The 21,313-nt window shown below is 43.0% G+C and overlaps 1 protein-coding gene across 12 annotated transcripts in view; it reads left to right on the forward strand.

Moving 5' to 3' along the window:
* The window catches only part of PLEKHA5 (pleckstrin homology domain containing A5), a 213,779-nt gene that overhangs the window by 124,639 nt on the left and 67,827 nt on the right, over positions 1–21,313 (forward strand). The gene's annotated exons all lie outside the window — the stretch shown is intronic.

Below are 21,313 nucleotides of genomic sequence, written 5' to 3' on the forward strand. Positions count from 1 at the left end.
AATATTCACCCCCTGCTGACGACGCCACCAATCATTTCTCTGTATCTGCTGTATGATGAGAATCTGATTGCTGAGTTTTCAAATTATTAGTTTGACTGCTGGATGAATTACAGAGCAAACCTCCAACATAATTATACACATTTATATGAGGATTGCCTTTTAATGGAATCTCTAGTCTTTTTATGTGAACATGATCATCTTATTGTAAAAACTCCTCTCACTGAGAGTAACATTTTAAATATGTGGCTTCTGTGTAGCTACATCCGTACGTGGGGCAGCCTTAGCTGTGTTCTGCTTATTGTTGCTGCACAGTGATTTTGTATTCTTATTATACTATCATTTTGCTGAGACTGAGTACATATTCTAAGCTAAAGTCAGCCATACACGGATCAAAATTTGTCTGGTTCAGCAGGGGCAGGCCAAATTATGATCCATGTGTCGGCAGGGAGGTTGTACAGAAGTCGATCTACCAATCGACTTCTCTACAACTGCCCTGTCAGATTTGCAGCGCTGATCAGTGTGTTCTGACTGCGAGAAAGTCTTCCCTCTTTCGGAATACAGTAGCTCAGCAGGGAGGAATTCCCCCATCCACATCACGCATGTGGATAGGGGAATAGAGTCATTTATTTCCGTTCAACCTGCTTTTTCAACAAAAAAAAAAAAAATTAACTCTTCAATGGGCTGCCTGAGTGTGGTTTACCCTGTGTCTTATTTCTCAATGCTCTATACACTGAGAGGGAGAGTATATTAAGACACATGTAAAATGTGACTCAAATCAGAATTTAATATCAGATAATAGTTATTGAAAGTGTGCAGTATTTATAATTGGTACGCCGATCCCCCAAAAAACTGCTGTAATTGTATATCCTTATCTTACAGTACAAGACATAGGCTGGATAGTCATAGATCAGGAGAGAAAAGGAACAGGAGGCGCCAAGATAGGTGCAGTACGTAACAGTAACGTTTCATTCGTAGGAATAAAAACACTCACAAGGACAAGAATAAAAATAAGCTCATCTGTATTAGGATGTGAGACTACTCTTAATCCATTCTGTAGGGTACTTCCAGTATGTCAAGGTGACAGCAGGATGGTGAAGCCGTGGGTGCAGTGTAAAGGATCTTCCTTAGGTATGGAGGTACAATGGAGCCGATCAATGGTGTCTGTTCCTGGAAGAAGCCACACTACAGACCCGTAGAAGGAGCTAGACGCTCCGAGCTTGTAGCCTGTTGTTTCTGTGCATCTCCGACACCTGACCCTCTGAGACTTCCGGTGACGTCACTTCCGCCGGTGCGTTCGACGCTGGTAGTGCGGCTTCTTCCAGAACAGATGCCGTTGATTGGCTCCATTACACCTCCATACCCATGGAAGATCCTTTACACTGAACCCACGGCTTCACCATCCTGCTGTCATCTTGACATACTGGCTGTACCTTACAGGACAGATTAAGAGTGGTCTCACATCCTAACAAAGATGGGCTTATTTTTATCCTTGTTCTTGTGAGTGTTTTAAACGTTACTGTTACATACTGTACCTCCTGTTCCTTTTCTCTCCTGATCTTTGCACACAGAGCTGGCCCTGCTGCTAAGGATGGCTGCCGCTATATTACGCCTATCCCATACTTTATAGACTTTATACATCTTTATGTATACTATATGGTATATGTGTCTGTCACGTGCTACTACTATATACAGTTAGGTCCATATATGTTTGGACACAGGCAAAATTTTAGTTTTTTTCTGGTGTTTACCAAAACATATTCAAGCTATAGTTCTATAATGGATATGGGTGGAAAGTGCACACTCTCAGGTTTAATTTGAGGGTATGTACATCCAAATTGGAGGAAGGGTTTAGGAATTACAGCTCTTACAAGTAGCCATCCCCCCTTTTTCAAGGGACCAAAAGTAATTGAACAAGTGAATATAATTATAAATAAAATGTTCATTTTTAATATTTTGTTGAGAATCCTTTACTGCAATGACTGCCTGAAGTCTGGAACCCATGGACATTACCAAAAACTGGGTTTCCGCCTTTCTGATGCTTTGCCAGGCTCTAACTGCAGCTGTCTTCAGTTGTTTTTTGTTTGTGGGTCTTTCTCCTCAGAATGTACCAAACTGTTGATTTGGCCACTCCTAATGTTGCTGCTATCTCTCTGATGGATTTGTTTCATTTTTGAAGCCTTACGATGGCCTGTTTCACTTGCATGGACAGCTCCTTTGAACGCATGCAATAGATTCCAAATGCAAACATCACACGTAGAATCAACTCCAGACCTTCTACCTGCTTAATTTATGAAGAAATAACGGAGTAGCCCACACCTGGCCATGAAACCGGTTTTGATTCAATTGTCCAATTACTTCTGGTCCCTTGAAAAAGGGGGGATGGCTACTCTTAAGAGGTGTAATTCCTAAACCCTTCCTCCAATTTGGAAGTACATACCCTCAAATTAAACCTGAGGGTGTGCACTTTCAGCCCATATCCATTATATAACTATAGCCTGAATGTGTTTTGGTCAATATCTGAAAAAACTTAAAATTGTGCCTGTGTCCAAATATATATTGACCTAACTGTATGCCTGAGCAAAAGCTTATGATAAACTTGTGTATATGTGATATTTATGCTCCAGTACTTCCCCCCTTTTTTATTGGAGTTTATATGCCTCCGAGCACCAGATTTTTCTCCACTTTTATTGGATAGCCATAGACCCTGGGTTATAGCCTGGTACTGTTGGGTGATTAGCACTGGCAAAGTTTTGCTGGACACACTCGTGGCTTACCCCTATAATGGTACACCATGAGACCTCAGTATTTTGTTAGTGTTCTAAGGTGACAGACTTCTTCTCCATTGCAGAAAAATAATTTGCTTCACTAGTTTATTATTTTACTTCGGATTCTTCACTCAATTTCTCACTGTCTTCTAATTCAACAATAGAAGCAGTGCATCCAGATTGATGCTGCCTCTGTAAAACCTTTGTACCTGGACCCCTTGCTGTATGGACGGCCTGTATTATTGCGTCAGGCATTGAATTCTGCATGGACACGCCTCTCGGCATGTATGTTGTAATCACAGGGTACTATATAGATCAAGGGCCATGGTCCATCCTCTGGAACCCAGACCCTGAAGATCACTCCAGGGGTATGCCATCCATGAAGAGCAATTAGGTACCAGTGACATGGACAGGTAAAACAGATTTACCTTGTGCTGAATCCATATTGTAGCCCCACTTGTTACAGTTTTCCTGAATAATGTTTTTCTATGTTTATACTTTTGGGAAGCCAGAAATTGTTTGAAAATGATTCACTTGTCTAGCGTATATCTTTCAAATTTGACCCTAAAATTCCACCATTCATAGTTTAGTCACGGGTGGATGACCAGGTGTCACATCACACCACAAGTCATACTCTTACCACCACTTCCACCCAGAGCCCTCCATAAGGTTTTCAGACACTTCCTACTGCCCTTTTGCCATTAGAACTTTGTTGCATTATGGTCGGAGCAATATAGGGCATAAGTGAATACATCACTGATGGCAATGGCAGAAACCAGGCAAAAAAGGCAACCATGGCAAAACTTCAGGCAAACGTTTGCTATGCTGAAGGCTTGCAAAATACTCAAACTGTTCAGAGTGACGAGCCTTCTCGTGCACCAGAGCAGGACCCTATTTTAGTTTTTCAGGTATGTAACAAGCGGCCAATCTGAAGTCAGATTTTTCTGCAACTATGTCAGAATTTCTTGGACAACTATCTTGGAACTTCTTGGACGGCTTTAATACAGCCGTCACTGTCCTTCTTCTCCACCTCCACCGCCTCTATTGGTGTCAGAAAGTGAAATACCTCCTCTAAAGGATGTAGACTTCGAGGGGAATGAAGAGGACCCAGAGGCAATGTTAGAAGAGGCCACCAAAGATTTCTCATTCCCAGTCTCTCATACATCTGATGATACAGCTTCACACAATATTTTTACCAATGTAGATATCTCACTTCTGCTGTCAGCTGTTGCACTTAATTTTCCTCTGTCTCGACATGCCCCGTTTGGGTGCTAAGCGACTACTAAGTCAAAAATGACATTTCCAATTCACCAGTTAATGATGCAATAGAATGGAAAATTTATGATGCTTGGGTTAACCCTGAAAAGATTTTCACCCCTCCAAGAATCATTGCCAATGTCTATCTGGTAGAAAAAGTTCACTAAAATGTGGTCTGTTCTAGCAGTAGAACCTGCTGTCTCAGTCTTAAAAGAGAAGTCTAGAAATAGAAAAAACAAACAAACATACATACTCGCCTAGATTGCTGCAGCACCAGTCCCAGCTGCAACTGTCCCCTGTCACCTCTAAGACCACAAAATGAACAAACACCATCAGTCTGCAGAGAGCCAGAGTCACCTGACTTTCTGCTCTACCCCTCCAGTGCTCACTGGAGTGCCGGGCTGTGGAGGGGGTGGAAGCAGCTGGCTCAGGCTCTCAGTGGATCACTGAGAGGCTGAGCCAGCTGCTGGTCCAGGCACCTGGGTGGATCCCAACTGTAAAGTTGTAAGGTCTTTAGGTCCGAGCCTGGACCTACGGAGTGACATCAGCCAACAGAGGGCTTTAGGGAAATCAAGCGATTTTCTTTCCTGCAACCATGGGAAAAGAAAATGACATCATCTATGGCTTGCCTTAAGCTGACCATCCTTTGTACCATTTTCTTGTTCAGTTTCCTTTAGATTTACCTTCAACTATGTAGTGCAAGGGCTTGCCTGATTGTTAACAAATTGAAAGTATTTAGGTTTAACTTCATATTATATTGTTTTGGTAAATCTAAAGACAATTGTATAATGTATGGCCAGCCTTACTCCCTAGCTTGGTGGATTTAAATTAAGCCTTGACAATGGGGCAGTAGTCTTGCAGGCTGGGGAGGAGTGTTCTGATCATTCATAGTTTAGGGAACATGGTCACCCAAGGAAGCCAAGCTCCCCATCAACATCTTAGAGCTTGGAGCAGTAAAACTAGCTCTGAATCACTAGACCTGATCAGGGTACAATTAGATGAAGCCATAGCCTATATCAGCTATCAAGTGAGTATCAGGAGTCAGGCAGCCTTAATAAAGCAAGTATAATCATCTCATCTCACTGCCCAGCTTTCTAATGTTCACATCCCAGGAGTGGGCTGGTGGATGGTGGATTACCTCAGCTGTTACCACTTGGACCAAGGGGAATGGGCCCTTCATCCAAACATCTTCAATCTCCTTTGTCAGAAATAGAGAATTACATATGATTACATCCTGGCCTCCGGGTACAGCAACAACTTACTCCTGTTTGTAGCCAGGACCAAAGATAGTCTAGCACTGGCATCAGATGCTCTGATGATTCCCTGGACCATTTTCTAGGTAATATATACCTTTCCTCCAGTGTGAATTCTGCCTCGACTGCACCTCAAAATACAGTGAGAAGAATCTACCTGCGATTCTCATTGCACCAAGCTGGTACATACCTAGACAGTCACATTTCTAAGAGACAATCCCTTCCAAACAGACCAGACCTTCTGTCCTGGGATCCCCCTATTCCATCCTTCTCAGCTGTTGGTGTTAATTGCATGACTGCGGAAAGATCTTGAGAGACGGGTATCTCTGATTCTGTCATTTCCAAAGTCAAAAAATCCACTTGCAGAAAGATTGCAGTGGCAGATTTGCTGAGATGGGCCTTCCTGATCTTGCAGAATATTTGCTTGAACATTCATCATACTGAAAGTTTTCACACCATTTCTTCACTGTTGAGCATGATGGGCATTGGTCACCCAATGTTTCCATTGTATGCTTATGAATTTCCTTTGGCATTTTCTTTTGCAGAAAGAGGAAATTTGTGTTGCCTCCTAGGTCAGTGCTTGCGAATTTCGTCTGCCGTGGTTCATTCAGTTACCTGCAGCAATTGAGAAAATAGAGCTCTAATCCTCCAAAGTGGCCTTATTTCATATGAAATACACTCTTTACAACTACACTAACAAAATTGGTGTTACATCCTTGGAAGGGGGTCAACCCAAGAACTTTTCAACCCCCCCCCCCCTTCGTAAATACACTCCTGTAATCCAAAAGAGAAGTATGGCCAAAAAATCTTTTGCATACTTCTTCCTACTGATCGGTGAGTGTTTGCTGTGTATCCTAACATCAAGCCTATGTTGCTCAGCTTTGCAAGGCTGCCACCTGGTCTTCAATTAACACCTTCTCCAAGTTCTACCAGGTGGATGTCCAAGCTTTTGGAGATGCAGCTTTTGATAGCAAGGTTCATGCAACAGCAGAATGAGTTGGGTCCGTTGACCTTTGTTATTGTTGGCCTGCTGACATGGTTCTATTGTCTTGTTGTTGTCCATCCTTTCTAATTATTGCTTGGAGGTGTCCCAGGGTCTATGAATATCCATTTTTTGTCCAGTACTCTACAATAAGACCAGAGGAATTTTTATTTACCTTTTAAGTTCCATATCTTGGAATACTGTACAGGACACCCTTCGATCTGTTCTTTTTTTTTACTGTGCATTGCTTGATAAAAAACTGTGAAGCCTCAGAGAGTTCAGTATGGGTATAGAGGCACGTTGAGGGGGTGTGTCCAGCAAAGCTTTGTCAGTGTTCAATAACCTGAAAGTACTTACCTATAACCCAGGGTCTATGAATATCCAGCCAGTGTGCTCTACTGTACTCCCGAGATACTGAATTTACAGTTTAGTCAAAATTCCTTTTTTGAATTATACTAGTGTGGGCTCACATCCACATTTTGCAATCCATTATAGGTGAGTCTGATATTAGTGCCAAATGGGCCACCCTTTATTTTGTTTTTTAATTTTTTTTTAAAATAGGCTTTTAGATTTGCCAAAGCTTTTCTGTAAAACAACAGTACAAAACACGTGATCACCCAGTACACAGAAAAAAAAAAAGCGTCCAACCTTTAGAGGAGATCATTGGATACCACTGTCCACACTTGACTGGATGTTGCAGCTTGCAAAATATGAGTCATTCATAAAATGCAGGCTGATTTCTGTGGGTTCTGAGGTGCTCTAGGGATTTAATTTCTGCTTGAGACTGCAGACTCATTCATAATTCATTGGAATGAATGGAGCATTGCTTGCTTCAGAGTTCCAAAGCAAGTGGAGCTTAATGTTATTTTGTCAAGCCAGTGCTGTGCTGCATAAATGTCTTTTCCAATGATTTATAAATGGGGTTCTAAGTCATTCTTCAAGTCTGTACAGTGATAGGTCATAACCCCATGGCTTACAAGCCTCTTGTTGGTTCAGGGCTGGACACATAATTGGAGCCAAGTAACCAGTCTGTGATAGCTGACAGTTAAAGAATATGTAAACCCAACATCTCCCTGGTGTTCCTGCAAGTACCTCTTCTTTCCTATTAAAAGCTAACCACACTAAGTATGAGAGCACAGGTAGTCAGTTCTCTAGCTGTGAGAACTCAGCCTGCTTTCCTCCGATGATCAGACTTGTGTGCTGACACTCCCCTCCATCTGCACAGCCTTTCACTAGGAAAATCAGTGTACTGCTGTTTCCTCCCACAGCTCCTATGCAGCTGAGAACAGGGGAATGTGATCACTTATAAGAATTTTTTTTTTTTTATATCTACACAAATGCTTTACCTTTCATTTCTATTTTAAACTGAATGGGTTGTTTTACAAGATGCAAATTCACATATTCTTTAATGTTTTTGAGCCTTTTGTATTACTCTCAGCGTAATCTTCTGACTTGATCGCTGCTGAAGTGGGAAGACTGTCTTCTGAATAGTAAAGGAATTGCCTTAGCATATATGTACAGAAATATGCTGTGCTGATTCATATAGCAAAAAAACAACTTGACCCAAGTAGACATACAGTGCTCAGCATAAATGAGTACACCCCTTTTGAAAAGTGTGATTTTAAACAATATCTGAATGAACATAAGAACAATTTCCAAAATTTTGACAAAATTGAGTTTTATAGAACATTTTGTATAGCTCATTACATGAAAGTAAGGTAATAATATAACTTAGATTACAAAATCTTCTGTTTTACTCACATTAGTTAATGCAAAAATGAATACACCCCACACAATAACTACTACATAGTATTTTGTATGACCTCCATGATTTGTAAGGACTGCACCAAGTCTAGGCTTGGAATGAACAAGTTGGTGACATATTGCAACATCTGTCTTTCTTTATCATACATCATGGGACATAAAGCAGGCTATTCATGACTATGTGGGCTATAGGCCACCTATAGGTGAACGGACACTGGCCATCCAATCAGAGTAGAGGTCCTCCTCTATATAACCCCTCCTATACAGTTAGTACCTCAGTTTTTTCACCAGGGTCTGTAAGGTGGATGTTCACTGAAAGTGTTGCTGTGCTCTTGGAGCATACCTGAAAGTCCAGAATGGTTCCATTAGAGAATCAGGGACTTTATTCAGTTCCATTCGGAAGGCTAAAATGTATGGTACCTGAGCGCTACGGGTCCAAGGCAGTAGCCCCTCAGCATGGGGACTGAAATGTCCTTGAAAGTCTATATGACAGTGCCCGCCGTGATGGGTGAAGGTTGGTGCCTGTAGTGGGACTGGTAAGTATCTCCTTTTTTCCCTCTCTGTAAACAGAAACAAAGCTCTAAATTGCATGGAAAAGGAGAGTTGTTGTGACTATGAGTTTCTATCGGGGGGAGTGCTCGCTGTTGTTCCTGAGATGTGTTTGCTCTTTTTGTTTTCGGCCACTAGAGGGAGTGCGGCCGGAAACGGAAGTCAGCCATATTTTGTTCATCTGGAGGACAGGACACGTGTGGGCTGCTGCAGCTGAGAAATCTCTTGTGGTCAGGACACAGAGCATGCTATTCTGTTGGGACACGTGAGTACTCCCCTGAGGGGGAAGCGTGGACCAGTCCGTCAGAAGCTGCCCTAGGTGGCTCATAAGGCAAAATTTTCATTGAGTGTTTTTACTTCAGCACACTACTTGCATAGCTGTATCATTGTGATCTGTGTTACTAGTGGAGGTGCACAGGTTTGCGCTATTTGAAATAATGTTTTACAGAAAGCGAAGTGGGGAAGGTGCAGCAGGAAAGGGTGCTAATGTACCACCACCAGGTCCTAAGGAACCTTGCCAAAGGTCTGCTGTAATATCCTCTCCTGACAGGCCAGAAGCGTCTGAGCAGTCTGAGTCACTGCGTCTATCTGGAATTGTGGCTACTACTGAGGCTTCTGCCCCAGCATATGTAACAAAGGATGATCTTGCTTCAGCCTTAGTGGGTTTAGAAGATAAGATCGCTGGGATGACTGCATCAGTTTCTCAGGGAACTAAGGAAGTGGGCTAGATCAACGTTCCTAGAACCACCAATCCTGGAGGTGCATCCTCTTCTGGAGCAAATTATGTATGCTGACTGGGATCACCAATTGTGCCACCAAAAAGGTTTCTGTTTTGTAACCCATGGAACAAAAGTTTAAGAAATGGAGGTTGACTGTAGTGGATGCAGCTGTTTCATCCCTGAATAAATCTTTAATATGTACTGTGGATAATGTACAGGTTTTCAAGGACCCAGCAGATAAGAACATGGAGTCTCTTCTTTAGGCCTCCTTCTCCATGGCAGGTTCTGCTGCTCAGCCAGCTGGGGAAGCTTTTGGCATTGCTAGAGTTTTTCTGACCGTGTCAAGCAATGGATTAGAAAACCATAAGTGCAGGGGAATGTTCGGCAGAGGATTTGGAAGATGTTCTGTGTGCTTTGTGTTCCGTGGTTGATGCTTTTAAGGATTCAATTCATCAAATTTCTCGCTTGGCCCTCTTATCAGTGCACATGCGCAGGGTTTTGTGGCTGAAGAGTTGGTCAGCAGAACTACCATGCAAACAATTGTTGGCAGGTTTTCCTTTTCATGGGGAACGGCTGTTTGGGGAAGATTTGGACAAATATATTGAAAAGATTTCAGGGGGTTAAAGTACTCTTTTATGCTCTAAGTGAAAAATCAAACGCCATTCTTTTAAGCTGTCAGGGGCTTCGGTTGTTGGGCCCTCATCTACCAGGCACACACAAGTCCCAGCCTCCAGGGGTAGATCTCAGAATCAAAACCCTAGGAGGCCCTGAGTGCAAAAGTCGTCTAATACAGATCCAAAGTCTGCCTCCTTATGAAGGGGCGCCCCCACTTGTTCAGGTGGGAGGAAGGCTTTTGAATTTTGTGGCCACATAGAGAGCTCTAAGCCATGACAAATTGGTCATTTCCATGATTTCTTTGGGGTACAGACTAGAATTTCAGGCATTTCCCTCTCCCCGGTTTCTAAAATCAAATGTACCAACGAATCAAGAGAAAAGTAGAGCTTTATTTCAGGCACTCGATTACCTATTGGCTCAAGGAGTAATCACGGATGTTCCAGCAGGCGGAAGGTTTCAGGGGTTTTATTCAAACCTGTTTACAATCCCAAAACCAAATGGGGATGTAAGGCCCATTATGGACCTCAAGGGGCTAAATCAGTGCCTAAATGTCTGATCTTTTCGTATGGAATCGGTTCAGTTAGTAGTGGCCAGGAGGGAAACTTTTTGGTGTCCATAGACATCAAGGACACATACCTGCATGTACCCATATTCATTCCTCACCAAAGATTTCCGCAGTTTGCATTAGGGGCTCCGCATTTCCAGTTCGAAGCACTACTGTTTGGGCTGGCCACGGCTCCCAGAGTGTTCACAAAAGTTCTTGCTCTGGTGTTGGGGCTACTCAGAACTTGGGGAGTGTTGGTTACACCAGGGGTTCTCAAACTTTTTAAGAAAAGGGCCAGTTTACTGCCCTTCAGATTTTAAGGGGGGCCGGACTGTGGCCAGTGGGGGTAGAAAATTCCCTGGCATTGGTAGGAGTACACAATTGCATAGGCTTGGTGGTCGCTGGGGGTAAAAAAAAAATTTACATCATTGGTGTCTGTGGGAGTATTAGTGCCCCATTATTGGTGTCATTGGAAGGAATAGTGCCCCATCATTGGTATCAGTAGGAAGAATAGTGCCCCATCACTGGTGTCAGTGGAGGGAATAGTGCCCCATCACTGGTGTCGGTGGAAGGAATAGTGCCCCATCACTGGTGTCAGTGGAAGGAATAGTGCCCCATCACTGGTGTCAGTGGAAGGAATAGTGCCACATTGCTGGTGTCAGTGAAAGGAGTAGTGCCTCATCATTGGTGTCCGTGGAAGGAATAGTGCCCCATCATTGATATCAGTGGGAGGAATAGTGCCCCATCAATGGTGTAATTGGAAGGAATAGTGCACCATCAATGGTATCGCTGGGAGGAATAGTGCCCCATCATTGGTATCGCTGGAAGGAATAGTGCCCCATCACTGGTGTCAGTGGAAGGAATAGTGCGCTGTGACTGGTGTCAGTGGAAGGAATAGTGCCCTGTCACTGGTGTCAGTGGAAGGCATAGTGCCCCGTCACTAGTGTAAGTAGAAGGCATAGCGCCCCGTCACTGGTGTCAGTGGAGGGCATAGCGCCCCGTCATTGGTATCAGTGGAAGGAATAGTGCCCCATCATTGGTGTCAGTGGAAGGAATAGTGTTCTGTGACTGGTGTCAGTGGAAGGAATAGTGCCCCAAGGGCTGGATAAAGACTAACAAAGGGCCACATCCGGCCTGCGGGCCGCAGTTTGGAGACCCCTGCTGTAGACCATCTCTTGCTCAGAAATCGGTCGGTACCAGATCTGAAGCAGGATGTGGTCCTTACAATGCAGATCCCGGAACAGCTGGGCTGGGTGCTCAACCTCAAGAAGTTGGCCCTGGAACCAGTGCAGAACCTGGAGTATTTGGGGATGGTACTAGTCACGGTTTAGGCAAAGATATTTCTGCCTCCAGGGGAACATTGCGCCCTGAGGAATGAGGTTTGCAGTTTGAAGGCCAAGAGGTATTGTTTAATTTGCCTGTGTGAGGTTGCTGGGAAAGATGGTGTCCTCATTCGAGGCTATTCCCTATGCTCAATTCCACTTCAGACTGCTGCAAAGGTACATTCTGTCTGTTTGGAACAAAAAGATTCCTGCCCTGAATTACTGCATATCTCTGTCTCCAGAGGTACAGCGGAGCCTGCATTGGTGGTTGATAACTCACAGCTTGGAGAAGGGAAGATTCTTTCGGCCAGTGGTGTGGAAGTTGGTAATCACCGATGCAAGCCTTTCAGGTTAGGGGTCTGTTCTGGAGGAGGCCACAGTTCAGGGAACATGGCTTCCACGGGAAATGGTTCTTCCCTTCAGTGTCCTGGAACTTCGAGCAGTGAGGCTGGCTCTGAGATATTGGACATCCAGGCTTCAGGATTGGCCTGTAATGATTCAGTCCGACAATGCCACAGCAGTCACATAGATCAACCACCAGGGCAGTACCAGGAGTTGAGGTACTCAGAAGGAGGTAAACTACATTCTGACCTGGGCAGAGAGATATGTTCCAAGTCGGTCAGCAGTGTTCATTTCATGTGTGGAAAATTGGGAGGCGGATTACCTCAGTCGCAGGCAGTTGATTCCAGGGGGCTTTGCGTCTCGATGTTTTCAAGGAAATCTGCCAGCGATGGGGTTGCCCGGATGTAGATCTATTGGCATCCAGGTTCAACAACAAGGTTGTTTTTTTGTGTCCAGGGTAAGGGACCCTCATGATGCAGGGGTGGATGTTTAGTGATTCCTTGGAACCAGTTCTCACTGAATTATGCCTTTCCTCCAATCCAGCTGCTGCTGCGTCTCTTACGCAAGATTCAGGAGGAATCTATTCTGGTGATACTGATTGCTCCAGCTTGACCCAGGAGGGCCTGGTATGCAGACAGATAGTGAAGATGGCAGCAGATTGTTCTTGGGCCCTGCCGTATCTGCCAGACTTTTTGTCTGAAGGTCCTATATTAGTCAGCTTTACAATCACTAAATTTGACAGTGTTGCTATTGAAACCCAGATCCTGAAGGATAGGGGAATGTCTGATTCTGTCATCCCCATCATGTTGGGTGCTAGAAAGGAAGTTTCTAGGAACATTTATTACAGAACCTGAAAGGCCTACATTGCCTGACGTGAGGTTCACAAATGGCATCCACTAAAGTATGTGATTGGCAGGATTCTGTCTTTCTTCCAACAGGGTTGCAGAAGAATTTGGCTCTTGGTACCATTAAGGGCCAGTTTTCACCATTAGCTATTTTTTTTCCAGAGGCCCATTGTGTCTGACTCTTTGGTCTGCACTTTTTTACAAGGAGTGATGCATATGGCTCCTCCTGTCAGGTTGCCTTTGTGTCCTTGGGACCTGAACTTGGTTTTGGAGGTTTTGCAAAAGCCACTATTTGAAAATATTGGAGAGATTTCACTGATCCTGTTGACTCATAAGGTAGCAATAACTTCTACAGGCAGCTCTATCTTTCAGAGAACCATTTCTAATTTGCATCATGATAGGGTGGTGTTGCGACCTCATCTGTGCTTTTTACCAAAGGTGGTTTCTGGTTTTCATCTCAATCAGGACATAGTTCTACCTTCATTCTTTCCTAGGCCTCAGTCAGCAAGAGAAAGATCTCTGCATACCTTGGATGTGGTACGTGCTGTAAGGGTCTTCTGGAAGCACAGGTCAGGAGGTCAGATGCTCTATTTGTGCTGCCAGAGGGGCCTTGGAAGGGACAGATGGCATCCAAGGCGACTATTTCTCATTGGATCCTCCAATTGATCATTCAAGCCTATGGTTTGAAAGATAAAGTCCCACCCTTTCGGGTGAAAGCATACTCCACGAGTGTGGGGGGTATCTTGGGCAATTTGCCATCAGGCATCACTGGTTTGCAAGGCCACTACATGGTCTTCGGTTCACACATTCACAAGATTCTACCAGGTGGATGTCAGAGCCGCTGAGGATTCTGCCCGTGGCTACAGTGTTTTACAGACGGCTGAGAAGGCCCTGAGGGATTATCGATGGCGGCGATCTTGGTGTCACTCTCCCCTCAAATTTCTTATTGCTTTGGGACATCCCACATAGTCATGAATAGCCTGCTCTGTGTCCTATGATGTACAATAAAGTAAATTGGATTTTTTCTACATACTTACCTGCAAAATCGTGATGTACTCCAAGAAATGGATTTTACAGGTAAGCATGTAGGAAAAAAAATCCAATTTTTTCCGTTCTTCAAGAATGACTTGATACTCAACTTGTCTCTTCAGATTTCCCCAAAGGTGTTCGATTGGGTTGAGATCAAGTGACATTCTTGACCACTGAATTACTTTCACTCTAATCTTTTTCAGAAATGCAACAGTGGCCTTAGATGTGTGTTTTAGATCATTGTCCTGTTGGAAAAGTGCATGCTGACCAAGGGCACGGAGTGATGGTAGTATCTTCTTTTTCAATTTAGAGCAGTACATCTGTGAATTCATGATACCTTCAGTGAAATGCAGCTCCGTGACACCAGAGCACTCGTGCAGCCTCACAGAAGGACACTGCCACCAATAGGTTTCACTGTAGGCACCATGCATTTTTCTTTGTACTCCTCATCAGTGTGACGCCATACAGTATTCCGACTGATAAGTAAAGCTTTGCTTATCTTCTTGTAGCCTTCACCTTTCTTGTGTAAACAAATAATTTTTTCTTTCTCAGGCCTTGTGACATTTCTCTTTCATGTTTTGCCATTGCTGACAGCATGAAATGGGAAGGGGATTTCTTTGTTAGGTAATGCCCTCTTATAATCAACTGTCTGCTGGACACATGTTTAACCACTTGCCTACTGGGCACTTATACCCCCTTCCTGCCCAGGCCAATTTTCAGCTTTCAGCACTGTCACACTTTGAATGAAAATTGCTAGGTCATGCAGCACTGTACCCATATGAAATTTTTATCATTTTTTTTCACACATACAGAGCTTTCTTTTGGTGGTATTTAATCGCCACCGGGTGTTTTATTTTTTGTGCTGTAAAAAAAAAGAGCAAAAAAATTGAAGAAAAAATTTTTTTCTTTGTTTCTATTATAAAATTTTGCAAACAGGTAATTTTTCTCCTTCACTGATGTGCGTTGATGAGGCAGCACTGATGGGCAACACTGATGGACACTGATAGGCAGCACTGATGGGCACTGATAGGCGGCACTGATGGGCACTGATAGGTGGCACTGATTATGCTGCACTGATGGGCAGCACTGATGGGTGGCACTGCTGGGCACAGGTAGGCAGCACTGCTGGGCACTGATCATCAGGGCACTGATGATCACTGCCGATCCCTTCGCTGACAATTTGCAGTTCTTGCAGCCGATAACCAGCAACTGTATTTACCTGGTTATCTGCTCTGTCATTGGACACAGCTGATCACATGGTAAAAGGCCGCTGTGATTGGCCTTTTACCATTTCGCACAATCACCGGTGGCGCTGGGGGCACACAGGGGGCATGTTCTGGGAGGACGTCCATGGATGTCCATGAATAATTAAACTCACCTGTAGTTGAATTCTTGTTAATTAGGATTTTGTTGTCTAAAATTTTTGGGTAAATACCTTTTTTGTGTGCAAATGAACAAATCTTGTTTGCAATCAATGGCCTTCATTTGTGGGAATATTTTGTGGTATAGTGTCCCATAGAAAATGTTGATTTTGAAAGGAAAGTAAAGGTTTTCTGACAGACCTGTTGGGGTGTACTCATCTATGCTGGGCACTGTAAATCAAAATAGTGCTATATATAAACATATGTAAAAAATATGATCAAAAATCACTGTTTAACAGTCCTTCATACAAATGTCTGTGAATAAACTTGTGATGCAATGTACCAATTGTGATCAATTTCACATTTGCTTATTTTATTATTTATTAATTTGGTAGAGGTACTTAAATAGTGCCGTCAATTTACGCAGGGCTTTACACACGCGCACACGCACACACACACACACACGTCTCTAACCCTCAAGGAGCATACAATCTAAGGTCCCTAACACATTCGTGCATACACATACTAGGACCAATTTAGACAGGATCCAATTAACCTACCAGCATGTCTTTGAAGTGTGGTAGGAAACTGGAGTACCCTGCGAAAACCCATGCAGGCACAGGGACAACACTCAAACTCCAGGCAGGTGGTGCTGTAGCTGGGATTCAAACCAACAAATGTAGTGCTGCCAGGTGAAAATGCTAACCATTTAGCCACTGTGCTGTCCACCCAGTTCAATTCAGTGAGAACAGATTGTGTGATAGCAGACACCTCCACCAATCCCTTTTTTACTGCACACTCACCTTATGGATTGACCCTCATTACAAAGGTCTTATTGCACTCCCAATGATGTCAGATTGATGAAAAGCTTAGGGCGTGACCTTCGATGTGGCTTGGTAGTGCTTTGCCATGTGGCTGGAGGTATTTGTGTATTACCAATGTTAGGAGACATCCATCCAAGCAGCATTGGAATGTTTTAAAAGTGCTGTCGGCAATTTTATTCAATTATTTTGTGAGTGCATTTTCTTCTTTCTTTTGTCATTAAAAATACCTCAATGAGCATTATGTCCGCCTTTGTATCATCTTGAGCACTGATCCATGCTTTATCACCTGAGCTGAAAGAATTGCTGGATTTACCGTGTGAGAATTTTAGGGAAGGCTGTTTGAGCCCTGGGAGAGTCCAGCTGGATTTATGGAATTCGATTGATTTGATCAAAGATGCAATAAGACCTGTATAATGAGGGTCAATCCATAAACTGAGCATGTGCCCAAAAGGGGATTGGTGGAGGTTTCTGCTATCACAAAATCTGTTCTCACTAAACTGAACTGTCTATATGAACTTGATCACGATTGGTAGATTGTATCACGACTTTATAGACATTTGTATGAAGGACTATTATATGCTGGTTTTGGATCATAATTATGCATGTTTATATGTAGCACTATTTTGATTTATGTGTACTTGGGTTGAGTTGTTTTGATTTAGTGTTTTACTTTTTTTTGGTTTTTTTTTGGTATATGAATCTGCGCAGCATATTTCCATACACATCTTGAGTGCTTTTTTACTTTTGTGCTTACAGCTTTAGTTTAATTTACGAGTGTGCAGAGTCACATTTCTCACACTATTGCCTTAGGTTAACTGACCTGTCACGTTTGCCTTTACAGAGTACTGTAATTGGGTTTTCAGGTTTGAAGAACTTAATATACTACAGACATGATGTAATAAGCGGTAGTGTGTGGAATTTTCTGACAGCCAGCAAGAAACCAGCCTTATCTGCTTATTATGGGCTAATAAAGGAGATTTCTTTATTGCACATCAAGATTTCAGGTCAGAAACCACTGACACCTTTATAATCCAAGAAAGGTTCCTTATTAAGCAACAGTCGCTGGGCCCTCAGCAAAAGCCTGTGTTAAGATGAATTGGATGCCCAAGTCCTCCGAATCTAGAGGCAAATCCTCTTCACAGCGAAGGGGCGCCCCCACTCACATGTGGAGTAAAGTGTATCGGCCTTTATGGCTGTCTCAACTCCGTAAACTTAGATGAATGGGTCTGCAACATGGTATCCAGAAGCTACATATTGATGTGTCACTTATTTCCCCCTCCATGCTTTATGCGCTCAAGGGTATCTTTGGAGCCACAAGAAACAGCAATTTTTGTTTCAGCTCTGATAGGGCTGCTCCCTCAAATGGTCATCACACACTTGCCAGAGAGAGAGAGAGAGGGGTCTCATGGCTTCCATTCTAAACTGTTTATGGTTTCCAACTCAGACATCTGGCCTATTCTGGATATCAAGGAACTCAGCAAGTTCTGAAGGTTCTAAAATGAAGGATAAAATCTACCCGGTCAGCTTTGCTTCATTAGTCTATCTTTGGAGTCTTCCCTTCGGGGTACATTCGAACAATACCATAGCTGTAGCTTACATCAACCATCAAGGAGAGACAGTCGCGCTACTCAGGAACAAGTGGGACCTGATCTTGTTTTGGGCGGAACTTTACATTCTGGTTTCCTTCATTGTGCACATTCTGGTTGTGGAAAATTGGCAGGCAGACTTTCTCATCAGCAGCTGAATCTGGAAGCATGGGCCACTTTACTTAGAGTTGTTCACAGAAAATTGTTAGCAGTGGGAGATGTGGATCTCTTGGCAGCTAGATTCAACAGCAAACGGAACAGGTTTGTGTCCCGATCCACGGATCCTCAAGAGTTTGTGTTAGATGCCGCGGTGACTCCTTGGATCTGTTTTGCCTAATCTATGCCTTACTTCCACTTCAGCTGTTTCCCTGCCTGTTGCGTAGGATAAAGGTGGAGGGTATTCCAGTGATTTTTATCGTAGCTGCTTGGCCAAGAATGTTGTATGTATGTAAGTTTCTTGGCAGCTGAGCTGTTGGCTCTTCTAGATCAGACAGATTTGCTGTCACAGGGTCCAGTCTTCCATCCTGCTTTATGATCACTGGCTTTAATGACATGGCTTTTGAGGCCCAGGTCCTCAGGGATAGGGGGATTTCTGACTACGTAATCCCTACCCTTCTCAAGACAAGAAAGGCAACCTGTGAGAAGGTATACCAGCGTACATGGAAATCCTTTTTTGCCTGGTGTGAGTTTCATTCCCAACAGTATGCTGTGGAGTGCATTTTGACCTTTCTCCAGTCTGGTATGGGATTGTCTCTGGCTATTAAGTTCAACTGTGAGAAGAAAATAAATTAATGCATTTATTTTTGCAGGAAGAATGTGCATTTATTATTTTTTTCCATAGTAGCCTGCAAAGCATTGCACCCACGATTGGTAAATGAATGCTGTGCTGAGGCAATTTTAAAAGTTAGGATAGGAGGAAGTTTGGGCAGCAGGCAAGGGGATGTAAAATGTTGCTATAGGTAGAGATAGCCTTTACGTACTGTTAAGGTACAAATCTTTTCCTTGCCTGTTCTGTTTTGGAGACCTGTCACGTTTCTTTCCTTGGTAAATGCCTTTGGGCAGGGTGTCCCCCTTGTCTCCTTGGGACTTTCACTTGGTCTTCTTTGTTTTGTGGACTTCTCCTTTTGAACAGTTCCAAGAGATTCCCTGTTTGTTCCTTACGTGCAAGGTTTTCTTCTTCGGTGCCCAAACCTTGGCTCTCCGGGTCTCAGATCAATTGTATCAGCAACAGGATGTTGCACACTGAGATGCAAAATAATCTTCCTTTTTTAAGCAGCAACAAGTTCTATTCTGACATGTTTTGCACTCGCACTTTTAATAAAGGAAGATTATTTTGCATCTCACTGTGCAGTATTCCTGTTGCTGGTACAGTTGATTGCTTTGGTTGGAGATGAGTTGAGCCAGCACCTGAGATGTGGTTGTGAAGAGTAGAGCCTGGCTTTACCTGGAGTGGCATGTGAAATATTTGTCACAGGTTCTGAGTTGTTTCAACTATCCCTTTTGGGATACTACCCCTTTTGGTTCTTGAGACCTTGGTCCTCTTTAATACCTAAGGTGAATTTTTCGTTCCACCTGAATCAGAACATTGTGTTGCTATTTTTTTTTTCCTAATCCAAATCATTTTAGGAATAGGTGCTTCACTGTTTTTGAGCTGTTAAATGTACCTGAGGTCTCCAGCTTTGTTTCAACAGTTTGAGTCCCCTTTATGTTCTGCCTGAGGTTCTTTGCAAGGGTCAGGCTGCTTCTCGATTTACTAAGATCTATCAGGTAGATGTTCACACTTCTGTGGATATCAGTTTTGAGCAGAAGGTCTTGTAGGCAGCTTTGTAGTGGGGTTCCCTCTGGTCTGTTTTTGAGTTTTAGGCATGTGTCCTGTGATGTACGATTTAATACATTTCATTTGTTAGTCTACAATAAGCAGCTAAAAGTCTATTTCTGTTTGAAAAGGAATTCCACAAGCTGCTACTTGTTTACATCATGTCTGTAGTTATAAGGTAAGATTCTCTAAATCTGCAAACCTGATTACTCTGTAAGAATAAAGATGACAGGTCAGCTAATCTAAGCCTGCTGAGACAGTTGCTTTAATATTTAGAAAACAGCCTACCCACGTCAGGCTCAGTAAGTCCTGGAGCACAAACCGAGAGCATAGCTAAAAGCTCAAACAAAAATTAACTGTCAGCTGCGACAGCCTGGCTTACTGGTCCATTATGTTCCCAGCCCTAAACTAATAATAGACTGGCAAGAAAAGGATTTTATAGGTTAATCAAAAATCCTAATTTTTAGCTGCTGCATTGTTTTGGACTGGTATATTCCTCAGGATCCCCCCAGAGCTTATCACTCTCAGAAGACAGCGTGATAAATGGAGTCTTGGTTTTTAGAAGTGGCCTTCTTGATGAGGGTAGACACTGGCACATGCTGGGCAGATGATTAAACTGACACTAAATGATTTCCTTATTCTTCAAAAATAACCATCCACTACTTAATGACCCTGTAATCTTTTTTTCATGAAATTATTTTTTAGTGTGTTTTTCTGCCTCCTTGTAACACCCTCTGTGAGTTTCAAAACTCTCCTTTTCTCCCCTCACTTCTGTTTGGAACGAGCAGTGCATGTTATTTGAACTCGTGCACTTCTCTATACACACTACAAATATGTAAAATGAATTTGATGATTTAGAGAAGACTGAATGCAACAGAAGGTGCTTCTGAGTAAATAATTTATACTTGAATTTTAATAATTTTTTTTTCTTTTTTTAAACCAGAGTTTAATGTCACTTTATTCTAGGACACTGAGTGGAGAGTCCAACCAACGGACCCTTCCTAATACTCTGTACTGTACTTCTCCCCATAGAACAGTGACAGGTCCCCACATTCTGTACTCCTCTCCATATAACGTTTACGGATCTGGTTTGCTCAAATTATCTTATCTGACAGAAACCCTACACAGCCCAGGACTTGTCCGGTTGTAGCAAATTAAACTTCAAGTTAGGGTTGAGCTATGTATGGTTTCTATTTTTGTTCAAGGCTGTATGTGTCAATCAGATTTTTTTTTATGGTGTGTGATTAAATAGGAAAAGCCTGACAGGCTGCTGGAGAGGCCCAGGGCTCTTTTTACATGCTAAAAAGGGATCAATGCAAATTGTGTAATAAGTCATGTGAATTAGGGGAATCCTTTAGGCCATATCTGTCATTTACTTCCTGTTTCCTGGCCAGGCTAGGAAGTGGGTGGAGATAACTGAGAGCTGTACCATAAATGTGCTAATAAATGGGCATGTCCATATCTGACACAGCGATTTGCATTCCCAAATTATTTCAGTTTTCAGAGATTTTGGTACAGGATCCTGAGAAGCAGAAGTTTTTAATACACACAAACACTTTGTTTTTTAGTAGTAGCTCTTGCCACATTTGCCTTATCCCCACCACATGCGAAAAAAAAGAGATTTAAAGACGATTTTTTGCAAATTAAAAAGGAGCTTATGCTTACCTGACTGGTCCCTCATCTGCACTTTCTGCTCCTTCTTGTGGGTGCCCCCATAAGCTCTGCACTGTGGGGGCACCT

Source organism: Staurois parvus, unplaced genomic scaffold (genome assembly GCF_062004578.1).
Source record: "Staurois parvus isolate SC_StPar_1 unplaced genomic scaffold, SC_StPar_1.0 ptg000469l, whole genome shotgun sequence".
Lineage (NCBI taxonomy): Eukaryota > Metazoa > Chordata > Amphibia > Anura > Ranidae > Staurois > Staurois parvus.